This window comes from Peromyscus eremicus, unplaced genomic scaffold (genome assembly GCF_949786415.1).
Source record: "Peromyscus eremicus unplaced genomic scaffold, PerEre_H2_v1 PerEre#2#unplaced_75, whole genome shotgun sequence".
NCBI classification, from domain to species: domain Eukaryota; kingdom Metazoa; phylum Chordata; class Mammalia; order Rodentia; family Cricetidae; genus Peromyscus; species Peromyscus eremicus.
The window spans coordinates 787,241-798,842 of record NW_026734316.1 but is presented as its reverse complement, the minus strand read 5'-3'; the positions used below and the strand labels follow the sequence as shown (position 1 = coordinate 798,842).

The 11,602-nt window shown below is 54.0% G+C and overlaps 3 long non-coding RNA genes across 3 annotated transcripts in view; 1 reads left to right on the top strand and 2 right to left on the bottom strand.

The window, feature by feature from the left end:
- The window catches only part of LOC131901399 (uncharacterized), a 40,577-nt gene that overhangs the window by 8,001 nt on the left and 20,974 nt on the right, over positions 1-11,602 (top strand). The gene's annotated exons all lie outside the window — the stretch shown is intronic.
- LOC131901397 (uncharacterized) lies at positions 2,821-6,467 on the bottom strand. Its single transcript, XR_009376516.1, has 3 exons — positions 6,397-6,467; positions 3,335-3,413; positions 2,821-3,013 (listed from the first exon to the last, which is right to left on the bottom strand). It is a non-coding gene; the product is annotated as an uncharacterized LOC131901397 (long non-coding RNA).
- Positions 6,472-10,378, bottom strand: LOC131901396 (uncharacterized). Its single transcript, XR_009376515.1, has 3 exons — positions 10,038-10,378; positions 6,985-7,063; positions 6,472-6,663 (listed from the first exon to the last, which is right to left on the bottom strand). It is a non-coding gene; the product is annotated as an uncharacterized LOC131901396 (long non-coding RNA).

Here is an 11,602-nt window from a genome sequence, read left to right as displayed (position 1 = left end):
CACATGCAGATTCTCATTTGCTCTCGCCTTACTTTCTCTCTCTCTCATTTATCTATCCTCCTCTACCTCCACCTCCACCTCTATCTCTGTCTTTCTCTGTCCCTCGCTCCTATGTACTGTCGCATCCCTGGTATCCAGGTTAGCTAGGCCATGTTCAGTAGGGAAATGCTTTTCACTCCTCAATAGGAAGCCTTCCTTCAATGAGCACTGAAAGTCTCCAGAGGCTCTCCTCCACACTGCTGACATCTTCCATGATGAAGCCTAGAAGAAAATCACTCTCCCTGCCACCTGGAGACAAGCCTGTCTATGCTCTTCCAAATCTCCCTCTCTACAAAGCTTCCTGGAGACTTTTGCTGTGGCTAAAATGGGAGCTTCCTGGTGATGGGGGTGGGTGTGGAGGACCTGACTTCATGGACCTGCCTGTCAGGCCACTTTAAAGGACGGTACTGCCACCTTCCCAATGGTTCCTACACAATGCTCTTACCAACCACGCTCTGGCATGCCCCTGAGCCCTAATCCACACACACGAAGCACCACTCCAAACCTTGTACTCACCTGAGCTGGATCTGAAGGATGGAGCCCTAAAAGGCTTCCCTACATGCAAACCTGTCCTTCCTCTACATCCCAGAGCTGACGACCATAACTCGTACATACTGTGCCTCTCAGGCACTGCTATGACTTCTCACAGTACTGGGCCATAATAATCCCAGGTATACACACACACACACACACACACACACACACACACACACACACACATACACAAAAGCGCTCCTGCATGCTTATCAGTTGTAGGACTCCAGATAGTGCCCTCTGTTAATTTCAGAGCCTTCTCTAAGTATTCTTCCTGCTGAGATGATATCTGGACATTAGAATACAGGACAAGGGGCTTTTGGACCTATGATGGTGGGAGTTCTTCCTGGGTTTAATGCAAATGAAGCTAGGCAGGAGAAGACAGGACTATGTGTGTCCTGAATGACACAGAGGAGGCTTGTCAGGGGAAGCACGGGCTGTGAAACCTGGCCACTATGGTACCTAAGTCCTGCCTGGCGTCTTTGTGAGCACCCCTGAGTCCAAACCCTGTTCTGGATGCTTCTACTGGAATTCACCTTGAGTCACCACACTGCCATACTGGGTACGAACAATCAGGTTGGATAGGATGATGATTGGGGAGTTGAGGGTTCCAGATCCCTTACAGGGATCTGGGGATGTGGCTCTGGAGCTGGAACCTTTTCTAACAGGTCCCAGTGCCTAAATTCAACCTGTAGCACAACTCAAGAGAAAATCCAGTTGTAAAAGAAACAAAAGGCAAGCCAGAGAGAAGTCCAGGCAGCCAGAGAGGAGAGGGGATGGCAGGAGGAGATAAATGGATGACAGACATTTGGCCAAGGTGGCTAGCAACCAGGCCTGAGACCCTGAGCACCTCCCAGAGATGCAGGGCAGAGTTTGTGTGGTCTCCGGAAGTGAGCTGTGGATACTGCTAGGGAGGCTCAGACAAAAGCTAGGGGGTCCCGGGGTAGCCATGTACACCACCATAAGGGCAGGCGGGCTGGCACGGAGGCAGGAAAAGTTCCACACAACCACCCCCATGCAGCCCAGGCTGCACAATGCCCTGCGGAGAGGTCCTCTCCTGCTCCCAGACATGGCGGCCACAGGACCCGGGAGGCTGTGCTTCCGTGAACCCCAAGCCAGCCATGTGTCGCCTGCCTGGAGCCGGTCACCTGGACCCTGCTTCCTCCTCCAGCTCTCCTGGGTCATGGAGCTGGCCAGAGAACCGCTTCGGTCCTGGGGGACCCAGGCGGGAGCCCTTCCCTAGGCGGCATGCCTCCATTTCCAGGGTAGTACAGGGACCTGCTGGCGGAATTGGCAAACTGAATCCGCGGGATGGCAGCAGGGCCCCGAGAATGCCAAGGGAGAAAGGCGAAGGATGCTCTCTCTCTGCCCTTCACAAAGCAAAAAAAAAAAAAAAAAAAAAAAAAGGCCAAAGCTCCAAGATGGAGAACAACCATCTAGGCTAGGACTGGACAGACATGCCACTCTAGGGCTGCTGCTAGGGATTCAGTGGTGTGCAGAAGGTGAGGGTGTGGTGTGTAGATGGGGGTAACAGACTTTAACTGGTTCCTCCATTGTAACCTCCATGCACTGCACTTCCCTGACACACTCGGCTTTGTGCCAGCCCCTGAAGGCCCTGCCTGAGGGTATGGTGGGGTGCAGGGAGAGAGGGCAGGTGGTGGAGGGTGTCATGGAGGGGGCCAAGTGGGGAGTGTGTGGATGTGGGGGCAGGCTCACTTGAGAGTCTGAGCCCCACCCTAAGGAAGTCCTCCACAAACCACATCTGGACTATAGGGGAGGAGGCAAAGAAACATAATAATAGGGTTGGGGTTCAGGGGCAGAGCATCGCCCCCTAGCTGCCAAAACAGGGTATTCTAACAGCTGCATCCCTGCCCTAGCCCAGCCTTCAACCCAGACACACACACACACACACACACACACACACACACACACACACACAGCAGCTTTCAGAGATCCAGTGGCTGTCTACATGACTCCACCCACCAGGGTGACCAGTACAGCTTCCAGCATGGCCTTGGGTCTGCTGACCCAAGCTTCCAGGTCAAGGTAGCCCGGCAAGAGGGGCCTCCAAGGCTGTACCCGGTTCTTCTAAGGCAGTGGGATGGAAGGTGTTACACCAAGGGAGACGACCACCCAACTCAATGGGACCCTAGACCCAGCTCGGGCTTCCCACCTTGCAGAAGGCTGCTCCAGGATGGACACAAGGCAAAAGGGCAGGCAGCTGTGTATGCTTGTAAGGGATGCAGAGTCAGCGCCCTTAGTCGTGTGTCCCAAATCCGATGGTCTAATACTAAGATGGGAGAAGAAGGACTTCCTTCCAAAACCTTGGCCTTGGTAGTGATGAGCGTTCAGATGGATTCTGCCCCACATCATGCGAAGCAGGGACCATAAGGCCCGGGACATCCACAACCTTGCCTCAACAGGCAGGGCGTCCAGGTCCCTGAGGTGAAGACAAGAACACATCAAAAGTAGAAACATTGCACCCACCTGCCCTCTTGCCCTACCAAACCCTGGACCCAGGCCCCCACCTTAACCGTCTCCTAGGCAGCACCAGGCAACCATTCTGACCTACGTCCACCTCTGTCACAATCTCTCTCCTCTGCACAGCTTTCCACCTCCCACCCCTAACCTCCCACCTCCCGACCCTACCCTACACCAAATACCAGGCACCACTCAGGAAACTTCTCTTTCCGTTCTCTAACTTCCCCCAAGACCCTGTCAGGCATGGAACTCTCTGTATCCTCTGTGGACACCCACCTACCTGTGGCAGGGCCTAGGAACACACAGGACTCGGCTCTCTCAAGAGATTCCAAGTGGACCGAGGACAGGTAACATAGAATCTGAGGGACAAGTAGCAATTCTCACTCTTTACACCAGGATGCCTACAGCACACACCCACCCTGTGTGTCCTTATGGCTTTCCCTAAACATTCCAGGTGTCCTCACACAAATTTCTCTCCACGGGCCCAGACCCATGGAACAGAAAAAAGTGTCCACAGACAGAGTGGGTCTGCCCACCAGCCTGCATGAAAAAAAAAAAAACACCAACAAACTAGAGAACACCCAACACCCCACATGCAGATTCTCATTTGCTCTCGCCTTACTTTCTCTCTCTCTCATTTATCTATCCTCCTCTACCTCCACCTCCACCTCTATCTCTGTCTTTCTCTGTCCCTCGCTCCTATGTACTGTCGCATCCCTGGTATCCAGGTTAGCTAGGCCATGTTCAGTAGGGAAATGCTTTTCACTCCTCAATAGGAAGCCTTCCTTCAATGAGCACTGAAAGTCTCCAGAGGCTCTCCTCCACACTGCTGACATCTTCCATGATGAAGCCTAGAAGAAAATCACTCTCCCTGCCACCTGGAGACAAGCCTGTCTATGCTCTTCCAAATCTCCCTCTCTACAAAGCTTCCTGGAGACTTTTGCTGTGGCTAAAATGGGAGCTTCCTGGTGATGGGGGTGGGTGTGGAGGACCTGACTTCATGGACCTGCCTGTCAGGCCACTTTAAAGGACGGTACTGCCACCTTCCCAATGGTTCCTACACAATGCTCTTACCAACCACGCTCTGGCATGCCCCTGAGCCCTAATCCACACACACGAAGCACCACTCCAAACCTTGTACTCACCTGAGCTGGATCTGAAGGATGGAGCCCTAAAAGGCTTCCCTACATGCAAACCTGTCCTTCCTCTACATCCCAGAGCTGACGACCATAACTCGTACATACTGTGCCTCTCAGGCACTGCTATGACTTCTCACAGTACTGGGCCATAATAATCCCAGGTATACACACACACACACACACACACACACACACACACACACACACACACACATACACAAAAGCGCTCCTGCATGCTTATCAGTTGTAGGACTCCAGATAGTGCCCTCTGTTAATTTCAGAGCCTTCTCTAAGTATTCTTCCTGCTGAGATGATATCTGGACATTAGAATACAGGACAAGGGGCTTTTGGACCTATGATGGTGGGAGTTCTTCCTGGGTTTAATGCAAATGAAGCTAGGCAGGAGAAGACAGGACTATGTGTGTCCTGAATGACACAGAGGAGGCTTGTCAGGGGAAGCACGGGCTGTGAAACCTGGCCACTATGGTACCTAAGTCCTGCCTGGCGTCTTTGTGAGCACCCCTGAGTCCAAACCCTGTTCTGGATGCTTCTACTGGAATTCACCTTGAGTCACCACACTGCCATACTGGGTACGAACAATCAGGTTGGATAGGATGATGATTGGGGAGTTGAGGGTTCCAGATCCCTTACAGGGATCTGGGGATGTGGCTCTGGAGCTGGAACCTTTTCTAACAGGTCCCAGTGCCTAAATTCAACCTGTAGCACAACTCAAGAGAAAATCCAGTTGTAAAAGAAACAAAAGGCAAGCCAGAGAGAAGTCCAGGCAGCCAGAGAGGAGAGGGGATGGCAGGAGGAGATAAATGGATGACAGACATTTGGCCAAGGTGGCTAGCAACCAGGCCTGAGACCCTGAGCACCTCCCAGAGATGCAGGGCAGAGTTTGTGTGGTCTCCGGAAGTGAGCTGTGGATACTGCTAGGGAGGCTCAGACAAAAGCTAGGGGGTCCCGGGGTAGCCATGTACACCACCATAAGGGCAGGCGGGCTGGCACGGAGGCAGGAAAAGTTCCACACAACCACCCCCATGCAGCCCAGGCTGCACAATGCCCTGCGGAGAGGTCCTCTCCTGCTCCCAGACATGGCGGCCACAGGACCCGGGAGGCTGTGCTTCCGTGAACCCCAAGCCAGCCATGTGTCGCCTGCCTGGAGCCGGTCACCTGGACCCTGCTTCCTCCTCCAGCTCTCCTGGGTCATGGAGCTGGCCAGAGAACCGCTTCGGTCCTGGGGGACCCAGGCGGGAGCCCTTCCCTAGGCGGCATGCCTCCATTTCCAGGGTAGTACAGGGACCTGCTGGCGGAATTGGCAAACTGAATCCGCGGGATGGCAGCAGGGCCCCGAGAATGCCAAGGGAGAAAGGCGAAGGATGCTCTCTCTCTGCCCTTCACAAAGCAAAAAAAAAAAAAAAAAAAAAAAAAGGCCAAAGCTCCAAGATGGAGAACAACCATCTAGGCTAGGACTGGACAGACATGCCACTCTAGGGCTGCTGCTAGGGATTCAGTGGTGTGCAGAAGGTGAGGGTGTGGTGTGTAGATGGGGGTAACAGACTTTAACTGGTTCCTCCATTGTAACCTCCATGCACTGCACTTCCCTGACACACTCGGCTTTGTGCCAGCCCCTGAAGGCCCTGCCTGAGGGTATGGTGGGGTGCAGGGAGAGAGGGCAGGTGGTGGAGGGTGTCATGGAGGGGGCCAAGTGGGGAGTGTGTGGATGTGGGGGCAGGCTCACTTGAGAGTCTGAGCCCCACCCTAAGGAAGTCCTCCACAAACCACATCTGGACTATAGGGGAGGAGGCAAAGAAACATAATAATAGGGTTGGGGTTCAGGGGCAGAGCATCGCCCCCTAGCTGCCAAAACAGGGTATTCTAACAGCTGCATCCCTGCCCTAGCCCAGCCTTCAACCCAGACACACACACACACACACACACACACACACACACACACACACACACAGCAGCTTTCAGAGATCCAGTGGCTGTCTACATGACTCCACCCACCAGGGTGACCAGTACAGCTTCCAGCATGGCCTTGGGTCTGCTGACCCAAGCTTCCAGGTCAAGGTAGCCCGGCAAGAGGGGCCTCCAAGGCTGTACCCGGTTCTTCTAAGGCAGTGGGATGGAAGGTGTTACACCAAGGGAGACGACCACCCAACTCAATGGGACCCTAGACCCAGCTCGGGCTTCCCACCTTGCAGAAGGCTGCTCCAGGATGGACACAAGGCAAAAGGGCAAGCAGCTGTGTATGCTTGTAAGGGATGCAGAGTCAGCGCCCTTAGTCGTGTGTCCCAAATCCGATGGTCTAATACTAAGATGGGAGAAGAAGGACTTCCTTCCAAAACCTTGGCCTTGGTAGTGATGAGCGTTCAGATGGATTCTGCCCCACATCATGCGAAGCAGGGACCATAAGGCCCGGGACATCCACAACCTTGCCTCAACAGGCAGGGCGTCCAGGTCCCTGAGGTGAAGACAAGAACACATCAAAAGTAGAAACATTGCACCCACCTGCCCTCTTGCCCTACCAAACCCTGGACCCAGGCCCCCACCTTAACCGTCTCCTAGGCAGCACCAGGCAACCATTCTGACCTACGTCCACCTCTGTCACAATCTCTCTCCTCTGCACAGCTTTCCACCTCCCACCCCTAACCTCCCACCTCCCGACCCTACCCTACACCAAATACCAGGCACCACTCAGGAAACTTCTCTTTCCGTTCTCTAACTTCCCCCAAGACCCTGTCAGGCATGGAACTCTCTGTATCCTCTGTGGACACCCACCTACCTGTGGCAGGGCCTAGGAACACACAGGACTCGGCTCTCTCAAGAGATTCCAAGTGGACCGAGGACAGGTAACATAGAATCTGAGGGACAAGTAGCAATTCTCACTCTTTACACCAGGATGCCTACAGCACACACCCACCCTGTGTGTCCTTATGGCTTTCCCTAAACATTCCAGGTGTCCTCACACAAATTTCTCTCCACGGGCCCAGACCCATGGAACAGAAAAAAGTGTCCACAGACAGAGTGGGTCTGCCCACCAGCCTGCATGAAAAAAAAAAAAAACACCAACAAACTAGAGAACACCCAACACCCCACATGCAGATTCTCATTTGCTCTCGCCTTACTTTCTCTCTCTCTCATTTATCTATCCTCCTCTACCTCCACCTCCACCTCTATCTCTGTCTTTCTCTGTCCCTCGCTCCTATGTACTGTCGCATCCCTGGTATCCAGGTTAGCTAGGCCATGTTCAGTAGGGAAATGCTTTTCACTCCTCAATAGGAAGCCTTCCTTCAATGAGCACTGAAAGTCTCCAGAGGCTCTCCTCCACACTGCTGACATCTTCCATGATGAAGCCTAGAAGAAAATCACTCTCCCTGCCACCTGGAGACAAGCCTGTCTATGCTCTTCCAAATCTCCCTCTCTACAAAGCTTCCTGGAGACTTTTGCTGTGGCTAAAATGGGAGCTTCCTGGTGATGGGGGTGGGTGTGGAGGACCTGACTTCATGGACCTGCCTGTCAGGCCACTTTAAAGGACGGTACTGCCACCTTCCCAATGGTTCCTACACAATGCTCTTACCAACCACGCTCTGGCATGCCCCTGAGCCCTAATCCACACACACAAAGCACCACTCCAAACCTTGTACTCACCTGAGCTAGATCTGAAGGATGGAGCACTAAAAGGCTTCCCTACATGCAAACCTGTCCTTCCTCTACATCCCAGAGCTGACGACCATAACTCGTACATACTGTGCCTCTCAGGCACTGCTATGACTTCTCACAGTACTGGGCAATAATAATCCCAGGTATACACACACACACACACACACACACACACACACACACACACACACACATACACAAAAGCGCTCCTGCATGCTTATCATTTGTAGGACTCCAGATAGTGCCCTCTGTTAATTTCAGAGCCTTTTCTAAGTATTCTTCCTGCTGAGATGATGTCTGGACATTAGAATGCAGGACAAGGGGCTTTTGGACCCTTGATGGTGGGAGTTCTTCCTGGGTTTAATGCAAATGAAGCTAGGCAGGAGAAGACAGGACTATGTGTTTCCTGAATGACACAGAGGAGGCTTGTCAGGGGAAGCACGGGCTGTGAAACCTGGCCACTATGGTACCTAAGTCCTGCCTGGCCTCTTTGTGAGCACCCCTGAGTCCAAACCCTGTTCTGGATGCTTCTACTGGAATTCACCTTGAGTCACCACACTGCCATACTGGGTACGAACAATCAGGTTGGATAGGATGATGATTGGGGAGTTGAGGGTTCCAGATCCCTTACAGGGATCTGGGGATGTGGCTCTGGAGCTGGTACCTTTTCTAACAGGTCCCAGTGCCTAAATTCAACCTGTAGCACAACTCAAGAGAAAATCCAGTTGTAAAAGAAACAAAAGGCACACCAGAGAGAAGTCCAGGCAGCCAGAGAGGAGAGGGGATGGCAGGAGGAGATAAATGGATGACAGACATTTGGCCAAGGTGGCTAGCAACCAGGCCTGAGACCCTGAGCACCTCCCAGAGATGCAGGGCAGAGTTTGTGTGGTCTCCGGAAGTGAGCTGTGGATACTGCTAGGGAGGCTCAGACAAAAGCTACGGGGTCCCGGGGTGGCCTTGTACACCACCATAAGGGCAGGCGGGCTGGCACGGAGGCAGGAAAAGTTCCACACAACCACCCCCATGCAGCCCAGGCTGCACAATGCCCTGCGGAGAGGTCCTCTCCTGCTCCCAGACATGGCGGCCACAGGACCCGGGAGGCTGTGCTTCCGTGAACCCCAAGCCAGCCACGTGTTGCCTGCCCGGAGCCTGTCACCTGGACCCTGCTTCCTCCTCCAGCTCTCCTTGGTCATGGAGAGGGCCAGAGAACCGCTTTGGTCCTGGGGGACCCAGGCGGGAGCCCTTCCCTAGGCGGTATGCCTCCATTTCCAGGGTAGCACAGGGACCTGCTGGTGGAATTGGGAAACTGAATCCGCGGGATGGCAGCAGGGCCCCGAGAATGCCAAGGGCCAAAGGCGAAGGGTCTCTCTCTCTGCCCTTCACAAAGCAAAAAAAAAAAAAAAAAGCCAAAGTTCCAAGATGGAGGACAACCATCTAGGCTAGGACTGGACAGACATGCCACACTCTAGGGCTCCTGCTAGGCATTCAGTGGTGTGCAGAAGGTGAGGGTGTGGTGTGTAGATGGGGGTAACAGACTTTAACTGGTTCCTCCATTGTAACCTCCATGCACTGCACTTCCCTGACACACTCGGCTTTGTGCCAGCCCCTGAAGGCCCCGCCTGAGGGTATGGTGGGGTGCAGGGAGAGAGGGCAGGGGGTGGAGGGTGTCATGGAGGGGGCCAAGTGGGGAGTGTGTGGATGTGGGGGCAGGCTCACTTGAGAGTCTGAGCCCCACCCTAAGGAAGTCCTCCACAAACCACATCTGGACTATAGGGGAGGAGCCAAAGAAACATAATAATGGGGTTGGGGTTCAGGGGCAGAGCATCACCCCCTAGCTGCCAAACCAGGGTATTCTAACAGCTGCATCCCTGCCCTAGCCCAGCCTTCACCACAGACACACACACACACACACACACACACACACACACACACACACACACAGCAGCTTTCAGAGATCCAGTGGCTGTCTACATGACTCCACCCACCAGGGTGACCAGTACAGCTTCCAGCATGGCCTTGGGTCTACTGACCCAAGCTTCCAGGTCAAGGTGGCCCGGCAAGAGGGGCCTCCAAGGCTGTACTCGGTTCTTCTAAGGCAGTGGGATGGAAGGTGTTACACCAAGGGAGTCGACCAACCAACTCAATGGGACCCTAGACCCAGCTCGGGCTTCCCACCTTGCAGAAGGCCGCTCCAGGATGGACACAAGGCAAAAGGGCAGGCAGCTGTGTATGCTTGTAAGGGATGCAGAGTCAGCGGCCTTAGTCCCGTGTCCCAAATCCGATGGTCTAATACTAAGATGGGAGAAGAAGGACTTCCTTCCAAAACCTTGGCCTTGGTAGTGATGAGCGTTCAGATGGATGCTGCCCCACATCATGCGAAGCAGTGACCATAAGGCCCGGGACATCCACAACCTTGCCTCAACAGGCAGGGCGTCCAGGTCCCTGAGGTGAAGACAAGAACACATCAAAAGAAGAAACATTGCACCCACCTGCCCTCTTGCCCTACCAAACCCTGGGCCAAGGCCCCCACCTTAACCATCTCCTAGGCAGCGCCAGGCAACCATTCTGACCTACGTCCACCTCTGTCACAATCTCTCTCCTCTGCACAGCCCTCCACCTCCCACCCCTAACCTCCCACCTCCCGACCCTACCCTACACCAAATACCAGGCACCACTCAGGAAACTTCTCTTTTCGTTCTCTCACAACCACCCCCTTGCAGCCCAGGCTGCACAATGCCCTGCGGAGAGGTCCTCTCCTGCTCTCAGACATGGCTGGTCACCTGGACCCTGCTTCCTCCTCCAGCTGTCCTGGGTCACGGAGCAGGCAAGAGAACCTCTTTGGTCCTAGGGGACCCAGGCGGGAGCCCTTCCATAGCCAGACCGCCTCCATTTCCAGGGAAGCTCAGGGACTTGCTGGCAGAATTGGCAAACTGAAAATTCGTGATGGCAGCAGTGCACCGAGAATGCCAAGGGCCAAGAGCGAAGGGTGCTCTCCCTCCGCCCTACGGAAAGCAAAAAAAAAAAGCCAAAGCTCCAAGATGGAAGCCATTTATCTAGGCTAGGACTGTCCAGACATTGTGCTCTAGGGCTGCTGCTAGGGATCCGAGGGTGTTCAGAATGTGAGGGTGTGGTGTGTAAATGGGGGTCACAGACCTTAACTGGTTCCTCCATTTTAACCTTTAAGCACTGCACTTTCCCTGACATACTTGGCTTTGTGCGAGCCCCTAAAGACCCTGCCTGTGGGTATGATGGGGTGCGGGGAGAAGGGACTGTTGGTGCAGGTTTTCATGGCGGGGGCCAAGGGTAGAGTGTGTGGATGTGGGAGCAGGCGCATTTGAGAGCCTGAGCCAGACCATAAGGGAGTCCTCCACAAACCACATCTGGATTCTAGGGGAGGAGCCTCACAAACATACTCATGGGGTTGGGGTTCAGGATCGTACCCCCCTAGCAGCCAAACCAAGGTATTCTCACAGCTGCATCTCTGCCCTTTTCCAGCCATCACCCAAGAAACACACACACACACACACACACACACAAACACACACACACATACACACACAGCTGCTTTTAGAGATTCCGCAGCTGTCTACATGACTCCACCTACCAGAGTGACCCTTACAACTCCTTGGGTCTACTGACCCAAGCTTCCAGGTCAAGGGTCCAGCAAAGAAGGGGCATCCCAGGCTGACCCCGGACTTGCTAGAGCAGTGGGGTGGTGGTGTCCCAGAACCAAGAGCACA